This window comes from Triticum dicoccoides, chromosome 6A (assembly GCF_002162155.2).
Source record: "Triticum dicoccoides isolate Atlit2015 ecotype Zavitan chromosome 6A, WEW_v2.0, whole genome shotgun sequence".
Taxonomy (NCBI): Eukaryota; Viridiplantae; Streptophyta; class Magnoliopsida; order Poales; family Poaceae; genus Triticum; species Triticum dicoccoides.
In genome coordinates this window covers 591127653-591135553 of record NC_041390.1, presented here as the reverse complement: position 1 = coordinate 591135553, position 7901 = coordinate 591127653, and the positions used below count along the sequence as shown (strand labels likewise).

Genomic DNA, 7901 nt, shown 5'->3' with positions numbered 1-7901 from the left:
CCGCGTCATCACTGACAACGGTTCACAATTCACCAGTAATCTCTTCAAAACATATTGTGCTAACCTTGGAACGCAGATATGCTACGCTTCGGTAGCACACCCCCGGAGCAATGGCCAGGCTGGACGAGCCAACGCGGAGGTCCTGAGGGGCCTCAAGGCCAGGACCTTCAAGAAGAAGCTAGAGGCCTGTGGCAGGGGCTGGCACGATGAGCTCCAGTCCGTGCTATGGTCAATCCGCACGACAGCGACCAAGCCGACCGGCGATACCCCATTCTTCCTCGTCTACGGAGTGGAGGCTGTCCTCCCTCACGAGGTCAGACGTTGCTCCGCATGGGTCCTGGCATTCGACGAGGTTCAGCGGGATGCCATGCGGGGGACGGACCTCGTGCTGGGGGAGGAACACCGTCGGGAAGCCGCACTGCGAGCGGCAAGGTATCAACAGGCACTACGACGATACCACAGCCGCAACATCCGCCCCAGGACCCTTGAGGTAGGGGATCTTGTGCTCAGAAGGGTTCTCTCCAGGGCGGGGCTGCACAAGCTCTCTCCCATGTGGGAGGGCCCATTCAAGGTTGTTCATGTTTCCAGGCCTGGCTCCGCGCGCTTGGAGACTCTGGAGGGAGTACCCATCCAGAACGCAATGAACATTCTACCCCTGAGCGAGGCCTAGCGCCTGGGAAAGGCCCGGTGCCTGTGAAGAAGGCGAATGCATGTGAAGCCGTTGCATTTTGGAAAAGGCCCGGTGCCTGTGAAGAAGGCGAATGCCTGTGAAGCCGCTGTGTTTTGGAAAAGGCCCGGTGCCTGTGAAGAAGGCGAATGCCTGTGAAGCCGCTGCATTTTGGAAAAGGCCCTGTGCCTGTGAAGAAGGCGAATGCCTGTGAAGCCGCTGCGTTTTGGAAAAGGCCCGGTGCCTGTGAAGAAGGCCAATGCCTGTGAAGCTATCGAGTTTTGGGAAAGGCCTGGTGCCTGTGAAGCTATCACATTTTGGAAAAGGCCCGGTGCCTGTGAAGAAGGCAAACGCCTGTGAAGCTCGCCGCCCATGACATTCTCACGTAATAATGAGTGGGGCTGTACACGCCCCGGAGTCTCTAGAGCGCCGCCCTCGGGCCTCGGGGGCTCCCGCCCATGCCCAGTGGCAGCACTTAGCTCTGCGCTGGTGAGAAGACGTCGAAGACTAGAATAGGTGCTGGACGCGGCTGTCCCATTTGCTTTCTGCAGTTGGCTTGTTTATTTCCGTTTGAAATTTTATTGGAGTTGCTGACGTTCCTGGCTTGTGACTCTTTGTCTTTCCCGCTCGCTTGCCTCGTTTTCTCTCGCACAAGTCTCGCCAGGGAGTCGCGGGCGCCCTCGCGAGTGTTTCCTTCCCCGATCGTCTGGAGCTTTCCTGTCCGAGTCCTCTGCGGGAGCACCCCTCCTAGTCCGTGCCCCACGGGCATCGCGACACGAGCGCAGGACCTAGGCTGATCGCCCCCACAACCAAGACCGTAAGCTACCCCTCTAACTAATCCTTGCAGGGCATGAAGCGCACGGCGATGCCTCGGCCTCCGGAGGCGAGGGCCGCGTCAAGCTCCACCAAGCTCAAATGACTCCCGCACATGGACACGCAGCACGGAAACATAGCGAATAAATGGCAAAAGCAACGCGACACTTGACAGCAACAGTTCTAACACGCCCCCATGGGGCCCTGTACTACCTTCTTCTTACGCAGGAAAGGAAGGAAACAAAATGGACACGACCTGTCCAACACCAACCAACGGCAAAAGCTCGAGCTACTCCTGGGGTTCAGGCGGACGCCTCCTCCCGCTTCACCAGGGCGCGGCGGCTGGTGGACCCGCTGCCTTCACCCAGGCGGGCGCGACGGCACGGGGGCTGGTCGCGGCCACCGCTGGAGGAGCTGCTGCCTGAGGGAGAGTCGCCGAAACTTGGCGAACCCCAAGCACCGCTGCCTGTACGCCAGTCGCCATCTTCATCCTGGTCAGTGTCGGGGCTGGGCAGGCGGCCGCAGTCGTCGTCTTCAGGGCAGCACCCAGCACGGCGACCATCTTCCCCAAACACCCTCACGTAGAGGGTGGCGTCGCCATCGAACTTGAAGTACAGGGTACACCACCGGCCCAGGCCACGCGCGCGGGCAAACGTTTGCCAGCCGCGCGTCAGGGCCCCGTTCCCAAAGACGGAGACCTCCAGTGAAGCCCAGGAGGCCCTGCTGCAGCAGCCGTCTGCCTGGAGCCAGAAGCCGCACCGAGCGCTGGCCCGCAGTTCATCTACAAAGAAGCGTGGGAGCTGGAGCCGGGTGCTGGATGGGTCCGCCAACCACACGACGAACTCCGGCAGCACCTCCGTAGAGCGGAAGCGTGGTCTAGGGGGGCGCACACCCACGGTGTGCCCCCCGTCGGCAACCGGGCGCTCACCACCGCGCCGGGAACCGCCTCCATGGCCGCTGGAGGCCACCACGGGGACCGTGGTATACTTGCGAGGGCGTCCTCGGCCGCGCTTGGCCGGGGGGGCGTCAGGCCCAGCTTGAGGGGCCTTTCCTTTCTCCACGGTCGAGAATCTCTTTGGATCCATGGGAGCAGCGAGTAATCGAGAAGAAGGAAAGGAGCATCAAGAAGGGACGGGCCGAAGGGGGTCGCCCAGCCTCGTACTTATAGCCGGAGAAGGCCAACCGCCGAGCACCACGATCGCAGGTAATCATGACTGGTTTCTCTGCATGCAGGGACTTATCAAGTTGTGCGGTCGCCTAGACGTCGTGGGGAAGCGCGGTCACCCACGTCCAATCAATCGCCACGCGGCGCCCAAGGCCGCAGGCTGTTAGGGCACGCGGCGCTTCGCGCTTACCCTTTCACTTTCCTGCTAGGCCAAGCCCGGGCGCACCTTGGGCCCAGGGGCTATTGTTGGCGTTCCGGGAACGGGGGTCCCCAGACTTGCCTGCCTGCGGGGTGGCTCAAGCAGGGGCCCAGCGCGGCCCATCTTCATCAACCCAAGCTCAAGACCCTCGCGAGGGGCCAAGCCTCGCGGGGCGGACGACGGGAAGCTTCCTCAGAGCGGCCTCATCAAGCAGGCTCACGAGGAGGCAAAAATATCAATGCAAGGGTACCTCGCGAGGATCCCATGACACAAGCCATGACGATCAAGGCCAGGCAGGCGCCAGGCAGGCGCCAGCCTGCGCAGGGTCCTTGTTTCCCCTTTGGTGCAAAGGGAGCAAGCACAAGCCAACGTATCAGACAAAGGTTGCCATTCCGGTGCAACGAGACCAAGACCAGCCGGACGGCCGGACGGAGGTCACTGTGGAGTCCAAGACGGCGTCATCACCAGTGCTTTTGGTAGCCAAAGACCACCTTTGGTCAGGATAACTTGTACTAGATGTTCCCCTTCAAAATGGCCAATTGTTGGCGCCCTTCCCGCTCAATCATTCGGGGAGAGGCCCAGGGCCTCTATAAATAGAGCTAGCCTCCACAAAGTAGAGGGGCAGGAAGGAGAGAAGGGGGAGAGACCTGGGAGAACCCTAGGCGAGAGAGAGAGAAAGAGGCGACGGAACTCACCCTAGCAGTTCATCGCACCAGCTCAAGAACACCTCTCGCGAGGCTGTTCTTCCCTTGTACTGTTCATCATCAGCCCCAGAGGCAATCCACCACACCACACACTGGAGTAGGGTATTACACCACAACGGTGGCCCGAACCAGTATAAACCTCGTGTCTCTTGTGTTGTTCATCATTTTCATCTTAGTTCGCATGAGAGGATCGGACGTAGATCGGTAGGGGAAAGATCTCCGCGCGCACCCCAGTGTTCGAACCTCAAGGGTCTGCCGGAACCCGAAATCCGACACACATGACACATTGATCATAGGGCTAATATACCCCCAATATACTATGATCCTATTTGCATTTCCATTGTCATGCACACACATTGAACAACAGAGCTAATATAACTACATATTGTGGAAAAATTTATATACTAATGAATCAAGGAACCCATGAATCAAATAACTTCTTAACCAATGGATTCCATTTGGGCATATGACATTCAAAACCCCATTCCGAGTAGCATTCAAAAAATATCTAATAGGGACCCAATCTAATGAGCATACATGTCTGTAGGATTAAAAAACCCAATATGTGAGCATTAAAAACAAATCTAATACGCATACATCTATGTAGCATCGAAGAATAGAGATCCCTATCTCTCATACATATCTATTTAGCATTTTTCCAATGAATTTATCCAACAAACCCTAGTACAAAAACCCCCATCCCCCCAATACAGAAAACCCCGGCCCATCCGTCAAACCAACTACTCTAACCATCTATACTACCGTATGAATCACAATCTAACCAATGCAACTAACTCTACAAGCAAATCATATATCTTAAATATTGCAACTAACAAGCAAGTGACCCAGTGCAAATACCTCCCGCTCCTCGCCGACTGAGCCGCTCGACGCCATCACCTTCTGCTCCGGCGGCGTTGAGGCGGAGCCCGCCACCTCCTTCTCCACATCTGCAGCGGTTGCGACTTTCCACGCACCACCGTGGACGCCGCCAACATCCGCGGTCACCGCACCCTGCAGCTTCACAACATCTTCGGCCACTGCGCCGGCATCGCCATGAGCTTCAGTCATCGGTCAGATGGAGGCTATGAAGGTGAGGAATAGGATGCGGTGGGGGAGAGCGAGACGATGCGGTGGAGGCAGTGGAGGAGAGCGACACGACGTCAGTGGGGGAGAGAAAGACGATGCGGCAGGGAGTGGATTTGGGAGAAAACCCTGGGGGAAATGGTAGGGGCGATGCACCGCGAGGTGGTTCCCCCTCTTTATATGATGGGACGTATCGGGCATGTCCCATGGACACGTCCTACCCCACGACCGCGGTCAGTTGCATGCGCCCACGTACATGAATACCACTGTACGGTATACGTGTAAACGGACAAAGGTGGACTCGGCCCTACATGGCCCCACTGTTCAGAGTTAACGGTCAAAGGGATTGACCCGACAACAACATCCGTTGTAACCTGTTCTGAGGGTTTCGGGCAAGGGAGTGGGGAAAAGTGAGAAAAAGTTAACAGAGTGGGGATGAATGAGTACAACTAACGAACGAGGGACACAGAAATAAAAATCCCATAAAAAACCACAATGAAACTACAGAATAACTAATGAAAAAGATGCATAACACTCATCAAAGTACTAACAAAAACTAAATAAAATGAAACCTACAGTGAAACTAGATGAAAAATTAAAGCTCACTGACCATCTCATCCATCTCTACATTTCATCTTCTCATTGAGCACTATACTGTCGTGGTTAATAAATCAAACCCATTCCGACAGTTTTGCAGGTGAGGTGAGCCCTTTGATTGAAGTTGTTTTCTATAGATGATTACCTTGGGACCAAATCAGTTTTTCCTTATTATGTGGTGAAGTTGTTTTATAGATTAGAAAGTGCAAAACGAAACAATAGTCACATCCATATATGTGGACCATCTCTTCCATGTGGGAAGGAGTTGTTAGCCTACCTGTTCATTACTAGCAGAAAGCTAGCTTATTTTTTCTCCATTTATGTGCTCTACCATATTGAGGTATGGACCCCCACGATGCTAATCGTAATATTTTGATTACTAAATTAAGGTCCACTTTCTAATTGTGGATTATCCAGAGTAAAATTAAGGTTGGTGTTGCAGTTGGGGAGAGGAGGTTGTTGTCAAGCGTTGAGGGACCATGACGACATGAATTGGTGGAGGGAAAAGTCCATCCTATTTCAATTCCTCGAGACATAAAAAACATTTTGTTCCATTCTCAGGCTGCAACATTTATTTGCAAATCAACTCCACCATTTTCACATTTTTATGGTTCTAAGATTATCGTGAAAATAAATACTACTCAAAGAGTTCATTCTACAAATATTAAGGAACAAGAGACAACACAGTTCGCTTACAAAACACAACGGGTACCAAATCTCCGAATGATATAGCTAACACAACTTCTTCACCAGTCTTAACATATGTGTCATAATTTACATTGTATTCACGAAATATAAAGTACAAACTATACTTTAGATACACTTACAAATTCTACGTATTTAAAGTAGACACATGATATGTTGCATATGACGCTCATTCTATGCAGTGGGGTAAGAAGGCTCCATCGCAAGGCCACACATGCCTTTCTTGTCAGGAATGTCCTTCTTCATTCTTAAATATCCGTTCTCACCCCATGTTGTTCCCCATGATTTCTTCAGCAACCAATACTTTGTGCCATCGCTGGTCTTGCCATAACCAATAGCCGAATACCATGGTCCAGTTCTGTGCCACATGATCCTGTCATCACTCCACCTTTGTAAAATTGGAAAGTCATATCTCCCCCATCTACAGCCACCGAGACGGGTTGACTTGCGACGGCTTGCATGAGAGCTCCCTCGTTGTTGGTTGTAACATCCTCATAGCTTTTGATAGTTGCGGCACCGTTGGTTCCACTCTTGCACTTGTCATCTGCCGCGGTATATGGGTAGTTGGACTCGGTTGTGAGACCGCCATTCTTGATTATGAACTTGAAGGCATCATCCATAAGCCCACCTTCGCAACCTTGGTCTTCACCATGGACATCACAATCCACTAGTTCTTGCTCAGACAACGAGATAAGCTTGCCGGTTTTGAGCTTAACGACGCCCTCTGTAGCAGCGACAGCAGAAAAAGCCCAACAACAACCTGCAAATGTTTACATTTATGCAGATACTATAAGAGAACATTCTCATTAAAAAATTCAAACATATATGCAATACATTATTATCCTAAAAATACTTACCACATTGGCCCTGATCCTTGATGGGGGTGACTGCTCCTTTCGTTCTCCAGTCTACGGTTGCCGGAAGTGCATCGAAACTTACATTCTCATACCTGAATCTGGTAGGAATCCTCTCCATGCTCGGTTTGTACCCCTTGATAGCCTTCGTTGCCTTGAACTCCTCGTTCGTTAGGTCAGCGAACTGATTGACGCCCAAATAGAACTTGAGGTTCTTGGCATTAAACGACTCGATGAACCCGACATTGGCCTTGAACACCCCGAATCGTTGCGCCTTCTCAGCATCATCCTTGTACACACGGCCGTACTGCACCATCTAGCTCTCGTGCCTTGCCACCATCGACAAGTCATCGCTGAGCTCACGAGCTGCTAGGACCGAACTGCAGAAGCAAACGCATCCGAGCATGCCAAGGATCAAAGCTTTTGGGATGGCCATGTTATGTTTGATGAATTGCTTGCTACTACTAGTGTGCAGTGTGTGCTCTGGTTTAGTTTTGTGAATGGTACTGGGTGTCTTATATAGTTGCATGGATGTATATATTTGAATATGGGGAATTGAGATGGTCTCCAACGTAGCGGTGAAGTACATCTGGTAGGCGGATAGTATAAAATAAATATGTGTGCGTATGGCATATGCTTTCCTTAGCATATGAAAATAATAAACATGTTGTGCCGGAACTTTGGATGTTAGTACAAGAAAAATCAAGTAACCATGATTACGACATATTTTGATACTTCATACGGACTTAGTTCAATGTGATTGCATGGTGATGCTGACAGGCTTTTCTATCGATCATATTCCTATGGAGCTCTCCAAACGTGTTGGCATGAGTACCCAGGAACCAAAAATACATATAATTTTCTTACACCCTAAATTTTAAGCGTAACACTAAGTCTTAGCTTCTGTTGATTTACAAAACTATGAGTGCGTACAAAAAACATCGATAAAAATTCTTGTAGCCTTCCGGTGAAAAGTGATTAAATGTAACCGCTTGCAAAGACGAGTGTACCACGGAAACGGCAAGTTGATTAAGAAAACTTAACCTGTCAGATCATCAAATGTTAAGAGAACTATGATTAGTTAATTAACTAATGATAAGTAATTTAATCTTGA

General features: G+C 51.3%; 1 pseudogene; it reads right to left on the bottom strand.

Moving 5' to 3' along the window:
- Window positions 1-6107: 6107 nt before the first annotated feature.
- LOC119316842 lies at window positions 6108-7267 on the bottom strand (annotated as a pseudogene).
- Between the last annotated feature and the right edge of the window lie 634 nt (window positions 7268-7901).